Genomic DNA, 18,370 nt, shown 5'->3' with positions numbered 1-18,370 from the left:
GGCAGATGCAAGATTAGCCCATCAGGTAAAACCTTCAAAGGACTTACACTTAACCTCTCAGCCCATAATGATCAAACACTGCCTGACAAGAGATGACCTCTCCCTCGGCTGCAAGGAACAGTGCTGCACTCTCTGCTCACATGGATATCTGTATATAAATATATTTTGCAAAACAAAATTTCAACGATTGAAATCGGCTACCGAAAGTCTTGGTTTCCATCAGAGAGAGTGCATCCCTGATCATTACCTTTGTCCGACAAAGGGGATGATCCTGTCACTATGATCACCCACTCAGATGAATTCTCAGACTGTCCCAACATACCCAGGTTTTGACCTCCACTAAGGATCTCACTAATTGGCATATCAAAAGATAACCCAATCCGACACCTAGTGAAGTATCATAATCAAGTCTAGGGGTCAGGTGTAACTTTCTAGTTTTGCCCATCAATCTCTAAGGTCCAGGGCAATACTGGAAATCTGGTCCAGTTCAAAGATTTAAATAATCTTACACTGCATGTGCCTTGGGTCTCACCCTGGCGCCTGAGACAGGCCACCCCAACATTTGGTAGCACACCAGTGTTAGCCTTGGAAGGATAAATCTCCCTAGACTTATCCAACGGCTGTGAACATTCTAAACTAACATGAGTCTCATAAGTGTCCAGTTTAAGGGTATTACACAAAAACACACCACAGGAACATGAATCAAATATGTACTGTATTCATTTACAATAAATGTCATAATGTACATCATTCTGATTGGAGCTAAGGGCATACAACTATCTAACAGCTCCCACTTGCACTTAGGTCCAATCTAGTATAAGTTGGAGTCCCATACATTCCACGTGTTTCTCAAACACTTTTTGTGTGAGTGGCTTAGTCAATGGATTTGCTACATTCTCCGCTAGCGCTACCTTTTGAATTAGGATGTCCCCTCTACCAACAATCTCCCGCAATACATGGTACTAACTCTCGATGTGTTTTGACTTCGAGTGGGCTCATGGCTCCTTAGCCTGAGCAATCGCTCCATTGTTGTCACACAACAACGGGATGGGTGATGTGCTGGATGGAACTACTCCCAATTCATGAATGAATTTCTTCATCCACACGGCTTCCATGGCAGCTTCACTTGCGGCAATGTATTCGGCTTCGATTGTGGAGTTTACGGTGGACCCCTATTTGTTACTTTTTTAGCAAATAACAAATGATCCTGTCGTGAAAACATACCTAGATGTAGACTTTCTATCATCTGGATCCAACTGAAATTGGCATCAATACCCTGTTAGATAGTTTTGTATGCCCTTAGCTTCAATCAAGATGATGTACTTTATGAGTTTATTGTAAATGAATAAAAGTGCATATTTGATTCATGTTCCCTTGGTATGTTTCTGTGTAATACTCTAAACTGGACACTTAATGAGACTCGTGTTAGTTTGGAATGTTCACAGCCAGTGGGTCGGTCTGGGGAGACCAATCCTGACAAGGCTGACACTATGGTGCCACCAAGTCGGTTGGGGTGGCCTGTATCAACTACCAGGGTGAGACCCTAGGCACATATAGTGTAGGATTAATTGAATCTTTGAACTGGACCAGATTTCCAGTATTGCCCTGGACCTTGGAGATTGATGGGCAAAACTGGAAAATTACACCCTACCCTTAGACTCGATTATGATACTGCACTAGGTATCGGATTGGGTTGTCTTTGATATACCAATCAGTGAGATCCTTAGCGGGGGTCAACACCTGGGTATGTTGGGACAATCTGAGAATTCATCTGAGTGGGTGATCATAGTGACAGGATCAGCCCCTTTGTCGGACAAAGGTAATGATCGGGGATGCACTCTCACTGATGGAAACCAAGATTGTCGGCATCCGATTTCAATCGTTGAGATTTATTTTGCAAAATACATTTTATATGAGATATAAAAGTATAGATATTATGGTTTTGAAATGATTTGCAAAAGGTTTTAATTCCCGGGATCCATATAAGTAGAGAGTGCAACACTGTTCCTTGCAGCCGAGGGAGAGGTCCTCTCTTGTTGGGCAGTGTGTGATCATTATGGACTGAGAGGTTAAGTGTAAGACCATTGAGGATAATACCTGATGGACTAATCTTGCATCTGCCCACAGTCCCTGTGTGTTACAAGGTGGCTTGGCCCAGGGACCACTTAGGGTAAGTGTTGGGCCCATAGAGCCCATAAGATGGGTTTCGTGGGTGCACTGTTCATAACAGTGTATTTGGCTAGGCCTTGTAAAAAAGGCTGGGCTGAACCCATGTGGCTGATGTGTAGATCAATGTTTGGGTCCCACACCATACAAGGAAGCCCAACTGGGCAGCAGTTTGAAAGGTTAAGTGAGTACATAACCTTAAATGAGCCTTAAAACCATTTCGAACTGGGCTGATTTGATTAGTCAATTAAAAGGGGCGAATTCTGAGATGGATCAGCTGATAGGATTGAGCCTAGACCCTATCCACTTAGAGAGTCCAAGATCTAAATAAGATTTAGATCTGCAAACCTCCTAATTAGATTAGGAGATGGCTGATCTGATCTGTAGATAAGATAAGGGTTATCCCTTATCACTTAAAGGGACTTCTAATCCAAATATGATTTAGATCACCAACTCTTAATGGGATTAGGAGCTGATCCCTTTAAGATTATAAAAGGAGGAGGGGGCGGCAGCCTTTAGAGATGCAACCCAAAAACTCTTGTCTTCAGAGCTGAAATCACAAGAAGAGAGAATTCTGCACCCTGCGAATATTCTCTTGCCGCCTCCTTCCTACAGCCGCCACCTCCAGTAGTTCGACCTCCTACTCTCTACAGAAGTAATCAAGATTTGATCTTGATACCAATCTTTTAGGGAAAAGATTGATTGGAGTTGTATTCACAAGCCATCCTATTGATTCTTGCGAAGGGTCAAATTCTTTTGGAAGAACATTGCTGATTCTGCTCCATCCTACATTGCGCCATCTTCAGTGGGAGCAGATTTTGGATCCTTCCTTGGGTGTGAACTCTTTCATTGGGAGATACTATTTCTCTGTATCAGGTACATTCTCCCTCTTAGTCCTTTTGGTTCAGATCTGGTTTGGTTAATGGTTCAAGATTGATCATTGATAAATATGTTTTTCTAAAATAGGGAATTTGATTCCCTGCAAAGATGGGAGAAATTTTTGAAATTTGCCCAGTCCATTCCGCAAGATTTGGGCGTCCATGTGATGGATATCCTATCCCCTTCAAAGGTATCAGAGCTAGGTTCAAATCTTGAACCAATTTGTTTCAGATCTGAACTAGCGCAAATGGGCAGAAGGTGTTCTACCCGATTTGTGTAGATATGGGTTTTGGAAAACTTGTTCCCAAAATTAATGGACGAATAATCTGAAATTAATTTTATATAAATCTAATTATTATTTAGAACTGTTCTTTATGATTTTTATGATTTATGGGCTGTTCGTACAAGAGGAGATCGATTTTTTGATTTGCGCAGGGAACCTGCAAGATTTGCAGTTTCTTGATTTATTTATTACATTTGGTTTGTAAATATATATATTTTTTTATTTTTAGACTCACTGTATTAGGCATTCAATCTGATGTAATTATACAAGAAATTAGGTTTTCTATTTCTATTTATTTTTGGATCGACGATGGCGGCGCATGGAAGGAGATTTTGCAGATGGGACATTCTTTACCTACGATTTGTAGTTTGTGAAACTGCAATCTGTGATCTAACCTCTGTTTTGTAGGATGGATTGTGCGAACAGCCCTATTTGACTGATTCTTGATTTTGTTTTATTAGTTCTTTAATTTTAGATTATTTTCTTGAATTAAAGATCAAACCCTAGACCCATTCGAACCAAGATTGGTTCAAACTGTTTGGACCAAATCTAGGGTTTAATTAAAGATCAGCCCTAATTTTCCCACTAATGGGCTTGAGGATTGATATTTAATTAAATTGTTAATTCGGCCGAACCTGTAAAGGCCTAGTTTTAAATAGTTAAAACTGCCAAAAGCCCACTTCAAAGGATAAAGCTATATGGGCCGAACTGGGTAACCCTAATTCAGCCCATATACCTAGATAATATTAATGGTTAATACTATGGATTTAAAACACGCTTCCAATGGGCCTTATAGATGATTAATTGATTGGAACAATTTATCCCTGCATGAGATGTATGGATGTGTGATGCGCTACGTACATGGGCCATAAGTGCTTGGCCCATGCTCAATCGACAGTGGCTCTTGCGCATGCCATGGCTGAATGCACATCAAGAGGTTACGTGCGGAACCCTAGCCGATTAAGGCCCACCAAAATCTGACTTTATGAAAGTCAGTGGGAGCCACTTTGGTTTGACCTAAATCAAACTAGGGCGTAATAATTGTTCCCTCCAGCTGATATAAGTGCATGTGATAGGGAGATTCATATGATGAACTCTCTAAAGGCCTTCCATCATTAGCATGAGGATGGGTCCTTCAGTAATGAGGAAACGCACCAGAAAATGAGCTATCCATTTGCTGTTGGGCTTATCTGAGTGTTTCATAAGATGATAGGGGCGTCATAGACTGATGTGAGAGGGGCTTCACCAGAAAATGAGAACTCTCTCATGGTACCTTGGTATTCACGAACATGATGGGTAAGCACTCATTGGATAGAAAGTTTTACCTGAAAAAGGCTCTAAACCTTGTTTGACAGAGGCCAAAGTGAAAACTCATATGATGAGTTGATATGATCATTCACAGAAAGGTGGTGGGGTTATGCAGCTGAAGTAGTTGGCTCCATGCACCCTATGTAATTTCCCACATTTCCAGAGACAATCCGTAGTCTCCGTCACTGGGAAAGGAGGGAAATCTTAGAGATGAATAAATGGAAATGGATCATAGATTAAAATCCATATCTATGTAATGAACATGAATCAAATTAGGTTGTGGACTGATGTTTGCTCTTTTATCAGAAAATGGCAAACGGATCATTTGCAATGCTTCTTGACGACAACAAGCTTAAGGGATCAAACTATGCTGACTGGTATAGGAACCTTATGCTAGTTCTAGCTTCTGAAAAGCTAGACAAAGTGGCAAAGAATCCTGCCCCAAAGCATCCGAGCGATAGGGCTTCTGAGGCCCAAAGGAGAGATTATCAGGAATGGGAGGAGAAAAACTCCCTTGCCCGGTGTTACATCATTGCCACCTTGGACAACCCAATACAGAGGCAGTTCGATCAGATCGAACTAGCCAAGGACATATTGGATAGTCTCAGGACGATGTATGAAGAGCAGAATCGTTCTACTCGACAAAAGGTCTTGAAACAGTTCATGACCGCTCAAATGACTAAGGGCCAACAAGTTCACGACCATTGTCTTCGGATGATGGGATACATCAACGAATTGGAGGCTCTTGGATCCAGGCTGGGCCTTGCGACCCAGATAGATGCTATCCTTAATTCTTTGCCTCATTCCTTTAATCTGTTCATTATGAACTATAATATGAACAAGCTGAATGTCAGCTTGCAGGAACTCAGCAATATGTTGCAGAGGGCCAAAGAATTGATTAAAAATGATGAGCCCATTGCCATGCATGTTGAAACTAGCAAATCGGGCAAGAAAAGGAAGGCAAAGAGAAAGCCCTAGAAGAAGGCTGCGAAACCTAAGAAGTAGAAGAAAGACAGAGCATCGGATGCCTGTCACTTCTGCAAGAAGACCGACCACTGGAAAAAGAATTGTCCTGCCTACCTGGAATCCAAGAAACGTAATTTCGAAACCTGTGTTATAGAAACCAATTTATTGGTAGCTTCTACGTCTTGGTGTATTGACTCTGGGGCTTCAACTCATGTGTGTTACTCACTGCAGGGGTTACATGTATCTCTCTGAGCTAATACATACTGATGTATGTGGTCCCCTGAGTGTTAGGACATGGAATCAACACGTGTATTTCATCACCTTCATAGATGATTTTTCACGATATGGTTACGTGTACCTAATGAGACACAAGTCTGAATCCTTTGAAAAGTTCAAGAGGTCGAGAAACAGTTATGGAGAGAAATTAAATCCCTTTGATCAAATCGAGGTGGCGAGTATCTCTTTGACGAATTCTGGGACTACTTAAAGGACAATGGGATAGTATCACAATTAGCTCCTCCTGCTACACCACAACTTAACGGTGTTTCAGAGAGGAGGAATAGGACCTTATTGGATATGGTCCGGTCGCTTCTCATACACTCAGAGTTACCCACATCCTTTTGGGATTACGCATTAGAGACTACGATTTACGTGCTGAATCGGGTTCCAACCAAATTGGTTTCGAATACTCTATATGAACTTTGGACCGAAAAGAAACCAAGTGTCAAACACTTGAAGATTTGGGGTTGTCCAGCACACGTTAAATGAACGAGTGCAGACAAGTTGGAATCCAAGACAAGTCATTGCCTATTTGTAGGCTACCCAAAAGGCTCTATAGGTTACCTATTCTATGACCCAAGTGAGCAGAAAGTGTTCTGCAGTCGAAATGCACAATTCTTGGAAACCGATTTCATCCTGAACACCCATCATCAGGAAGTTGTTCTTGATGAGGAGTGCTCAGGAGCAGTGGGAGATGTCCCGCAAGTTCCAGGTAGTGACCAACCTAGAAGAACCACTCGGGTATCCAGACCACCAGTCCGATATGGTTATGACCAGGATAGTTACCTGGTGAAAACCTTGATTAGTGAAGAGGATCCCGTAACTTATGTGGAAGCTATGTTGGACATAGATTCCCAGAAGTGGGTAGAGGCCATGAGAGCAGAGATGGACTCAATGGAGACCAATGGAGTCTGGACTCTAGTAGATCCACCCTCCGCGGTAAAAGCAATTGGTTGCAAATGGATTTACAAGAGGAAGAAGGGCCCCGATGGTAGGGTTGAGACCTTCAAAGCTCGTTTGGTGGCGAAAGGGTACATTTAGAAAGAGGGCATCGATTATGAGGAAACCTTTTCGCCTATGGCCATGCTTAAATCCATTAGGATCCTGCTTGCTATAGCCGCATACCATGATTATGAGATTTGGTAGATGGATGTCAAAACTGCATTCCTGAATGGAGATCTTACTGAAGATATCTATATGTAGCAGCCGCAAGGCTTCATTGCTGCAGGTCAGGAAAACATGTTATGTAAACTTAATTGATCCATTTATGGACTAAAACAAGCTTCTAGAAGTTGGAACATCCATTTTGACTCTACTGTCAAATCGTTTGACTTCGAGCAGAATCCGGATGAACCCTGTATCTATAGGAAGTACAGTGGAGATAAGATTACCTTCTTGTTTCTGTATGTAGATGACATTCTACTCATTGGGAATGATGTAGGAATGTTAACTACGGTGAAAGTATGGCTTTCACAGCAATTCTCCATGAAAGATCTTGGAGAAGCCTCCTATATACTAGGTCTTCGACTCTATAGAGATAGATCGAAGGGAATAATAGGAGTATCCCAATCTGCCTACATTGACAAAATATTCAAAAGATATAGCATGAAAAACTTCAAGAAAGGAAATGTTCCTTTCAAGCATGGAGTCACTCTCTCCAAGAAGATGTCTCCCAAGACTTCTGAGGAGATTGATGGCATGAAAGACATTCCCTATGCCTCTGCCATAGGAAGCATCATGTATGCCATGCTGTGCACTCGTCCTGACATTGCTTAGGCAGTGAGTGTAGTAAGCAGATTTCAGGCCAACCCAAGGCAGGAGAACTGGACTGCTGTGAAAAACATATTTAAGTACCTTCAAAGGACAAAAGAGTTTTGTCTAGTATTCGATGGTAGCTCACTACAGATCCAAGGGTATACAGATGCCGATTTTCAGTCAGATCTAGATGATAGAAAGTCTACATCTGGATATGTTTTCACGATAGAATCGTGTGCTATTTGCTGGAAAAGTAGCAAATAGGGTTCCACTGCAGACTCCACGACCGAGGCCGAGAACATTGCCGCAAGTGAGGCTACCAAAGAAGCCATGTGGATAAAAAAGTTCGTTCACGAGTTGGGAGTAGTTCCGTCCAGCACATCACCCATCCCATTGTTGTATGACAACAATGGAGCCATTGCTCAGGCTAAGGAGCCATGAGCCCACTCGAAGTCGAAACACATCGAGAGGAAGTACCACGTACTGTGGGAGATTGTTGGTAGAGGGGACGTCCTGATTCAGAAGGCAGCGTCAGCGGAAAATGTAGCCGACCCATTGACGAAGCCACTATCACATAAAGTGTTTGAGAAACACGTGAAAAGCATGGCACTCCGACTTATACCTTATTGGACCTAAGTACAAGTGGGAGCTGTTAGATAGTTTTGTATGCCCTTATCTTCAATCAAGATGATGTACTTTATGAGTTTATTGTAAATGAATAAAAGTGCATATTTGATTCATGTTCCCTTGGTATGTTTCTGTGTAATACCCTTAAACGGGACAATTAATGAGACTCGTATTAGCTTAGAATGTTCACAGCCAGTGGGTCAGTCTAGGGAGACCTATCCTGACAAGGTTGACACTGTGGTGCCACCAAGTCAGTTGGGGTGGCCTGTTTCAGCTACTAGGGTGAGACCCTAGGCATATATATATAGTGTAGGATTAATTGAATCTTTGAACTGGACCAGATTTCCAGTTACACCTGACCCCTAGAATCGATTATGATACTGCACTAGGTGTCGGATTGGGTTGTCTTTGATATACCAATCAGTGAGATCCTTAGCGGGGGTCAACATCTGGGTATGTTGGGATAGTCTGAGAATTCATCTGAGTGGGTGATCATAGTGATAGGATCAGCCCCTTTGTCAGACAAAGGTAATGATCGGGGATGCACTCTCACAAATGGAAATCAAGACTGCTGGCAGCCGATTTCAGTCGTTGAGATTTGTTTTGCAAAATATATTTTATATGAGATATAAAAGTATGCATATTATAGTTTTGAAATGATTTGCAAAAGGTTTTAATTCCCGGGATCCATATAAGTAGAGAATGCAACACTGTTCCTTGCAGCCGAGGGAGAGGTCCTCTCTTGTTGGGCAGTGTGTGATCATTATGGGCTGAGAGGTTAAGTGTAAGACCATTGAGGATAATACCTGATGGGCTAATCTTGCATCTGTCCACAATCCTTGGGTGTTACAAGGTGGCTTGGCCCAGGGACCACTTAGGGTAAGTGTTGGGCCCATAGAGCCCATAAGATTAGTTTCGGGGGTGCACTGTTCATAACAGTGTATTCGGCTAGGCCTTGTAAAAAAGGCTGGGCTGAACCCATGTGGCTGATGTGCAGATCAATGTTTGGGTCCCACGCCATACAAGGAAGCCCAACTGGGCAGCAGTTTGGAAGGCTAAGTGAGTAAATAACCTTAAATGGATCTTAAGCTCATTTCGAACTGGGCTGATTTGATTAGTCAATTAAAAGGGGTGAATTCTGAGATGGATTAGCTGATAGGATTGGGCCTAGACCCTATCCACTAAGAGAGTCCAAGATCTAAATAAGATTTAGATCTGGAAGCCTCCTAATTAGATTAGGAGATGGTTGATCTGATCTGCAGATAAGATAAGGGTTATCCCTTATCACTTAAAGGGACTTTTAATCCAAATATGATTTGGATCACGAACTCCTAATGGGATTAGGAGGTGATCCCTTTAAGGTTATAAAAGGAGGAGGGGGCGGCAGCCTTTAGAGATGCAACCCAAAAACTCTTGTCTTCAGAGCTGAAATCACAAGAAGAGAGAATTCTGCACCCTGTGAATACTCTTTTGTTGCCTCCTTCCTACAGCCGTCACCTCTAGTAGTTTGACCTCCTACTCTCTACAGGAGTAATCAAGATTTGATCTTGATACCAGTCTTTTGGGGAAAAGATTGATTGGAGCTATATTCACAAGCCATCCTATTGATTCTTGCGAATGGTCAAGTTCTTTTAGAAGAACATTGCTGATTCTGCTCCATCCTACACTGCGCCATCTTCAGTGGGAGCAGATTTTGGATCCTTCCTTGGGCGTGAACACTTCCATTGGGAGATACTATTTATCTATATCAGGTACATCCTCCCTCTTACTCTTTTTGGTTCAGATCTGGTTTGGTTAATGGTTCAAGATTGATCTTTGAAAAATATGTTTTTTCTAAAATAGGGAATTCGATTCCCTGGAAAGATGGGAGAAATTTTTTAAATTTGACTAGTCCATTCCGCAAGATTTAGGCATCCATGTGATGGATATCCTATCCCCTTCAACCCCTAGATCTGTAGTGAGTTTCGATCGAATCCAGACAAAACTCTTTTGTCCTTCGGAGGAACTTAAGTATATTTTTCCCAACAGTCTAGTGATCCTACCCTGGTTGGCGTGAAATCTGCTTACCACACTCACTACCTGAGCAATGTCGGACAAGGTCACAACATGACATACATTATGCTCCATACGGCTGAGGCATAGGGAACGTCCTTCATGCCCTCAATTTTCTCAGAGGTCTTGGGAGACAATTTCTTAGAGAAAGTGACTTTGTGCCTGAAAAGAACATTTCCCTTCTTGGAGTTCTCCATGCTGTATCTTTTGACAATTGACTATTTTGACAATTCTATAGAGTCTAAGGCCCAGTATATAGGAGGCTTCTCCAAGGTCTTTCATGGAGAATTGTTGTGAAAGCCATACTTTCACCGTAGTCAGCATTCCTACATCATTCCCAATGAGTAGAATGTCATCTACATACAGAACCAGAAACGTAACCTTATCACCACTGGTTTTCCTATAAACATAGGGTTCATCCGGATTCTGCTCAAAGTCAAACTTTTTGACAGTAGAGTCAAACCGAATGTTCCAACTCCTAGAAGCTTGATTAAGTCCATATATGGATTTATTTAGTTTACATACCATGTGTTCTTGACCCACATCTATGAAACCTTGCGGTTGCTACATATAGATATTTTCAATAAGATCTCCATTCAAGAACGTAGTTTTGACATCCATTTGCCAAATCTCGTAGTCATGGTATGCTACTACAGGTAGTAGGATCCTAATGGATTTAAGCATGGCCACAGGCAAACAGGTATCCTCATAATTGATGCCCTCTTTCTAAGTATACCCTTTCGCGAGCTTTGTATGTGTCAACCCTGCCATCGGGGCCCTTCTTCCTCTTATAGATCCATTTGCAACCAATTGCTTTTACCCCAAGGGGCAGATCTACTAGAGTCTAGATTCCTTTGGTCTCCATTGAGTCCATCTCAGCTCTCATGGCATCTACCCACTTCAGGGAGTCTATGTCCAACATAGCTTTCACATAAGTCACGGGATCCTCCTCACTAGTCAAGGCTTCCACCAGGTAACTATCTTGGTCATAGCCGAAATGGACTGGTGGCCTGTATATCCAGGTAGATCTTCTAGGTTGGTCACTACCTGGAAGTTGTGGGACACCTCCCACTACATCTGAGCTCTCCTCATCAAGAATAATTTCTTGACGATGATTGTTCAGGATGTTATCATTTTCTAAGAATTGTGCATTTTGACTGCGGAACACCTTTTGCTCACTTGGGTCGTAGAATAGGTAACTCGCAGAGCCTCTTGGGTAGCCTACGAATAGGCAATGGCTGGTTTTGGATTCCAATTTGTCTGCACTCATTCTTTTAATGTGCACTGGACAACCCCAAACCTTCAAGAGTCGTACAGTTGGTTTCTTTCCGGTCCAAAGCTCATAGGGAGTCTTCGAAACTGATATGGTTGGAACCTAGTTCAGCACGTATATCATAGTCTCCAATGCGAAACCCCAAAAGGATGTAGGCAGCTCTTAGTAGACGAGAAGTGACCGAACCTTATCCAATAAGGTCCTATTCCTTCTCTCTAAAACATCATTATGTTGCGGTGTAGCAGGAGGAGTTAATTGTGATACTATCCCGTTGACCTTCAAGTAGTCCCTGAATTCGTCAGAGAGATACTCGCCACCTCGATCTAATCAAAGGGACTTAATTTTTCTCCCTAACTTTTTTCTCAACCTCTTGTCTGAACTGTTTGAACTTTTCAAAGGATTTGAACTTATGTCTCATTAGGTACATGAACCATACCGAGAATAATCATCGGTAAATGTAATGAAGTACACGTGCTGGTTATGGGTCATAACACTCAAGAGACCACATACATCAGTATGTATAAGGTCAAGTGTGTCTGTACATCTTTCAGGCTTACCGTTAAATGGCCACTTTGTCATCTTAACCTGAAGGGGCAAGGCTCACAAGTGGGAAGATCTTCTACAGTTAGAAAATCCAAAGGACCATCCTTTACCAGTCTTGTGATTCGGTCATACCGATATGGCCAAGTCTGTAATGCCACAGGCACGTGGGATTAATTGTATCACGTACTCTTTTCTTGGGGATATCAACCAATGTAGTTTTGGCTATGTTAGTTTCTAGAGAAGGATGCAGAACATAGAGACCATTCTCTAGTTCCCCGTATGCGATCAATTTATTGTTTCTTTTAATTGTAATTGTATTACTGAAAAAGACAGAATATCCATCCACACACAGTTTTGATACAGAAATCAAATTTCTTCTTAAATTCTGTACAAAAAGACAATCTTTGAGTACAATAGTTCATTCTCTAAAAAGTAACTCTACAGTTCCTATCACTGTAGCTGCAACACTTGCAGAAGTCCCCAAGTAGGGCGTCACTTCACCTTCACTCAGCCTTCTATTTAACTTGAACTTGTGCAGTAAGTTACACGCATGAGTTGAAGCCCCAGAGTCAATACACCAGGACGCAGAAGCCAACAATAAATTGGTCTCTATGACACAAGATTTGAAATTACCTTTCTTGGATTCCAGGTATTGAGGACAATTCCTCTTCCAGTGGCCGGTCTGCTTGCACAAGTGACACGCATAAGATTTGATGAGACTGAAAGGAACCCTATTTTTGACCCCCAATTTTCATCTTTTTATATTATTTTAGCACTTAAATGAACTCATTACTCTTGTATTTCGATCCAGGGTAACAAAGAAGGCAATTGGAAGAAAACAGGGAAAATCGGGTGATTTTGCACAGTTTTGGCGACAATTAGTAATCTGGGCCTAACTCTCAATTACGGACTCCAAATTGGACAATTCAAGAAGCATTAGAATGATTAAAGGAAGACCCACAATTTTATATTTTAGGTTTTGACAGATTTGGCCCGCATCAAGTACGACAACGAGCCCGAAGTAGTAGTAAGTTCGCAGCCAGGCCCATTTCACAACTTAAGCCCAACTCGCAGAAGTACCTTGAAGCAGCCCAACTCGAATTCAAGAGTCAAGAGTCCAAATCTCAAATGTAATCTCTAAAGAAAGAGTCTTATCAGATCTAAAGTCTTGAGTGTAATCCTAGAGAGATTGAGATTAGATCATTAGATAAGAGATAGAATAGGATTAGTTCAAAGAAGATCAAGACTCCCTAAAGATAAGATGATCTCCTAGAAGGAGTTGGAAAACAGCCCTCTCCTTGGCTATATAAAGAGGGGGGCGAACCAGTTCTAGCATCACTCACTCCAAGATCCAAGAGATCATCAAGAAGACCAAGAAGCTCAAGAAAGTAGTTCAGCCATGGAGAAGCAAAGCATGGAGATTGCGCAGATCATGAGCAGCTAAGCTTCTTTTTCTGGTTCAAGGGGGGAGGTTCGATTGTGTCATTGTAAGGTTTTGTAGTCAATTATTCATGACAGTCTTTGACCAATGTCTTAACATGGTTCAACCTAAAAGGAATCGATGGAACAAGATTCAGTAATTGCAGCTATCTCAATTATTGTTATTTTGGTTTAACTGTTTTTACAAATCTTAATGCTATCCCTGTTTAACATGGAATGCTATCGTACCCAGTTGAGTGGTGATAAGTGTTGATCAAATGCTGGGTTTGGTCAACTGAATTAGGAAAACACAAGGTTTATTATGGCTATCCTAGTAAATCTAAGGTTAAATGCTTGAATTGCAAGAATGCTGAATTGTACCTAGGATCGATGGCCAACCAATTCAAGGTTAAAGCAAAGGATTGGTTGTATATTCTTCCTCCCGGTTCAGTACGCACATGGGATGAGATGAATAGGATATTCTTGGACAAATATTTTCCTGCATCCCGGGCTGCAAATATAAGAAAAGAAATATGTGGAGTTCGGCAATTTAGTGGTGAGACACTATATGAATATTGGAAAAGATTTAAACAACTTATTGCTAACTGTCCACACCACCAAATACCCGAACAACTGTTAATCCAATACTTCTACGAAGGGCTGCAGCCCATGGATAGAAGTATGGTCGATGCAGCAAGTGAGTGCCGTAGGAGGATTCCTGGGCCAACCCCAACGAAAAAATGATCTTTACTCCAATTACTACAATCCAGGGTGGAGAGATCATCCAAATCTAAGCTACGGGAACCAAGGTGGACAGCAGAAATATCAGCCCTAGTATTTCAGTTGACAGCCCCAGTTTTCAACACCCATCACAGTGCAAAGCCAACCCCCAAATTCAGGTATGTCCTTAGATGATATAGTTAAGGCTCTCACTACTAATACTCAAAAATTTTAGTAGGAAACGAGAGCCAACATTCAGAATTTGGGTAACCAAATTAGCCAACTTGCCACTTCCATCAGCAAGTTGGAGGTGCAGAACTCCGGGAAACTACCCTCACAAATGGTAGTTAATCCGAAAGAGAATGCAAGTGTGGTGGTGTTGCGGAGTGGAAGAGAGTTGCAGTCCCAACTAAGTTCACCATCAAAGGCAGCCAAGGAAGAGGAAGGACAAGGGTCAAACAACAACCCCATTGAGGTAAAATCCGACCCCTCTCTCCCTAAGGTTACTAATGTTGTACCACCTTTTCCTAGCAGGTTGGCAAGTTCAAAGAAAGTGAAATACGAACAAGAAGTGTTAGAAACCTTCAGGAAGGTGGAGATCAACATTCCCTTGTTAGATGCAATAAAACAAATCCCTAAATATGCAAAATTTTTGAAAGAATTATGCACTAACAAGAGAAGGCTGTGAATTGATGAAAAGGTAAGAGTGGGAGAGAACATTTTAGTCGTGATCAAGAGGACCCTGTCAGAAAAACGTGCTGATCCAGGTATGTTTACCCTACCCTGTGTGATTGGCAATAAATGAATCAAGTGTGCCATGCTGAACTTAGGTGCATGTATTAATGTCATGCCATACTCGATTTACTGTGCATTAAGACTAAGTCCTTTAAAAGAAACTAGAGTTGTTATACAATTAGCTAATCATTCTAATGCATACCTAGAAGGGATTGTTGAGGATGTATTTGTACAAGTTAACGATTTGATCTTTCCAACTGATTTTTACATCCTGGAGATGAATGAAGACACAGCCACGAGTTCAGCCCCACTTCTATTAGGCAAGCCATTCATGAAAACGGCCAAGACCAAGATAGATGTGGATGAGGGTACCCTCTCCATCGAGTTTGATGGAGAGATTGTAAAATTTAATATTTTTGATGCATTCAAATATCCTAGTGAGTGTCATTCGATCTGCTCTATTGATATTATCGATTTGATTGTGCAGGAAGTCTTTGGAGAGGAGGACATGGACGATGAGCTGGAGTATAAGGCACAATCGAACAGGGAGGAGGAGATCGATGCATCCTATGATACTTTGGAACCAGAACAGGAGGTAAGTACTTCTGAGGTTCAATCGAAAGTTTCTCACACAAGGCTGCTGCCCTCTGTTTTGCAGGCTCCGGAGCTGGAACTAAAGACCCTACCTGATTACCTAAAATATGCCTATTTGGGCAAAAAAGAGACACTGCCTGTGATCATTACAAAAGGGTTGACTGAGGAGCAAGAAGAAAGGCTCATTAAAGTCCTAAAGGACCATAAGGAGGCGATTAACTGGATCCTAACCGACATAAAAGGGGTCAGCCCCTCGATTTGCATGCATAGGATCCTTTTGGAAGATGATACCAAACCGGTTAAAGAACCACAAAGAAAACTCAACTCGGTAATGAAAGAGGTAGTAATGAAAGAAGTGCTTAAACTGATAGATGAAGGGATAATTTATCCTATTTTAGACATCAAATGGGTAAGTCCTATTCATATTGTACCTAAGAAAACTGGGATTACTGTAGTAAAAAATCAAAATAATGAACTAGTTCCCATGAGGGTACACAATGGCTAGCGAATGGTAATAGATTTTCGAAAACTCAACTTGGCCACTCGAAAGAACCATTTTCCCCTACCCTTCATTGATCAGATGCTAGAGAGGCTGGCAGGTAAGGCTTTCTTCTGTTTTCTTTATGGGTTCTCAGGATATTATCATATTGTTATTGCATAGGAGGACCAAGAGAAAATGACATTCACTTGTTCATTCGGCACCTTTGCCTACAGACGAATGCCCTTTGGTTTGTGTAGCGCTCCGGGCACTTTTCAAAGATTCATGACGAGCATATTTTCTGATTTTATTGAAAAATGCATTGAAGTGTTCATGGATGATTTTACTGTTTATGGTGATTCATTTGATGACTGTTTAAATAGTTTAAGTAAAATTCTGAATAGGTGTCTGGAAATAAATCTTGTCTTAAACTATGAAAAATATCATTTTATGGTGAAGGAAGGTATTGTGTTGGGACATGTAATTTCAGCTAGAGGAATAGAGGTCAACAAGGCAAAAATTAATTTGATTGTGAGCTTACCTTACCCTACGAATGTTAGGGAGGTTCGCTCCTTTCTTGGAAATGCAGGTTTCTATCGCAGGTTCATCAAAGATTTCTCAAAAATTGCCCTCCCATTTCCAGTTTGTTGCAAAAAGATGTGCCTTTCAATTTTGATGATGAGTGCAAGGAAGCATTTAACAAGCTTAAAAATTTATTAACCATTGCATCCATCATTCAACCACCCGATTGGAACTTGCCCTTTGAGATCATGACTGATGCAAGCAATTATGCAGTAGAGGCTGTTCTAGGGCAGCGAATAGATGGGAGGAGCCATGTCATTTACTATGCTTCCAAAACGTTGAATGCTGCAAAGAGCAATTACACAACCACTGAAAAAGAGCTATTAGCTATTGTGTTTGCTTTAGACAAATTTAGGTCATATTTGCTTGGCTCTAAAGTGATTGTATTTTCTGACCATGCAGCTTTGAAATACCTACTGGTGAAGAAGGAATCGAAACCAAGGCTGATAAGGTGGATACTCTTGCTCCAAGACTTCAATTTAGAGATCAAGGCTTGAAAGGGAGCTGAAAACTCAGTGGTGGATCACCTAAGTAGGTTGGTGAAAGATGAGGACTCCTCACCCATCGATGAGTTGTTTCCTGATGAACAGTTGTTTCACATGAGAGGTATGGTTCCATGGTATGCTGACATTGTAAATTACTTGGTCACTAGAGTTTTGCCTAATGACTTTAGCAAATCCATGAAGAACAAAATCAGGTATGAGGCAAAATATTATGTTTGGGATGAACCTCTTCTATGGAAATTCTGTTATAATCAAATGATTAGGAGATGTGTCCCTGAGGATGAGCAGATGCCGATTCTAATGTTTTGTCATAATTATGCTTGTAGTGGTCATTTTGGGCCAAAGAGGACTGCTCGAAAAGTCTTGGATAGTGGGCTGTATTGGGCCACCCTATTTAGAGATGCATACTTGTTTTGTAAAAACTGTGAAAGATGTTAGCAAACAGGTACACTATCTCGCAGGAATGAGATGCCCCAAACCCCCATTCTTATATGTGAAATATTTGATGTTTGGGGTATTGATTTCATGGAACCCTTTCCTCCCTCTTGTGGTTTTTCTTACATACTTTTGGCAGTCGATTATGTCTCAAAATGGGTGGAAGCCAAAGCCACAAAAACTGATGATTCTAAATGTGTTGTAGGATTTATCAAGTCTAACATCTTCAGTAGGTTTGGCATCCCTCGAGCCATCATAAGCGATCAAGGGACCCACTTTTGCAATAAAACAATCGAAGCCCTGTTGAGAAGATATGGGGTACATCACCGAATTGCCACTGCTTATCATCCCCAGACTAACGAGCAAGCTGAAATTTCCAATACAGAGGTAATGTCCATCTTGGAAAAGACAGTGAATCCAGAAAGGAAGGATTGGAGCCTACGTCTAGATGATGCTCTCTGGGCGTATCAAACAGCTTACAAGACCCCAGTAGGTATGTCCCCTTACATGTTAATTTTTGGCAAATCTTGCCACCTGCTAGTCGAAATTGAACATAGGGCCTATTGGGCAATCAAGCGATGCAACATGAATATGGAAGAAGCAGGGAAGGAAAGGAAGCTTCAGTTGCAAGAGCTAGCGGAGTTGAGGTTTGAGGCATATGAAAATTCAAAAATCTACAAAGAAAAGACCAAATCGTTCCATGACAATGTACTCTTAAGAAAACAATTTAAAATTTGACAAAATGTCTTATTGTATAATTCTCGACTTCAACT

This window comes from Nelumbo lutea, chromosome 1 (genome assembly GCF_056320005.1).
Source record: "Nelumbo lutea isolate HS-2025 chromosome 1, American lotus-T2T, whole genome shotgun sequence".
Taxonomy (NCBI): Eukaryota; Viridiplantae; Streptophyta; class Magnoliopsida; order Proteales; family Nelumbonaceae; genus Nelumbo; species Nelumbo lutea.
The sequence above is the reverse complement of the archived record's forward strand: the minus strand, read 5'-3'. Positions refer to the sequence as shown.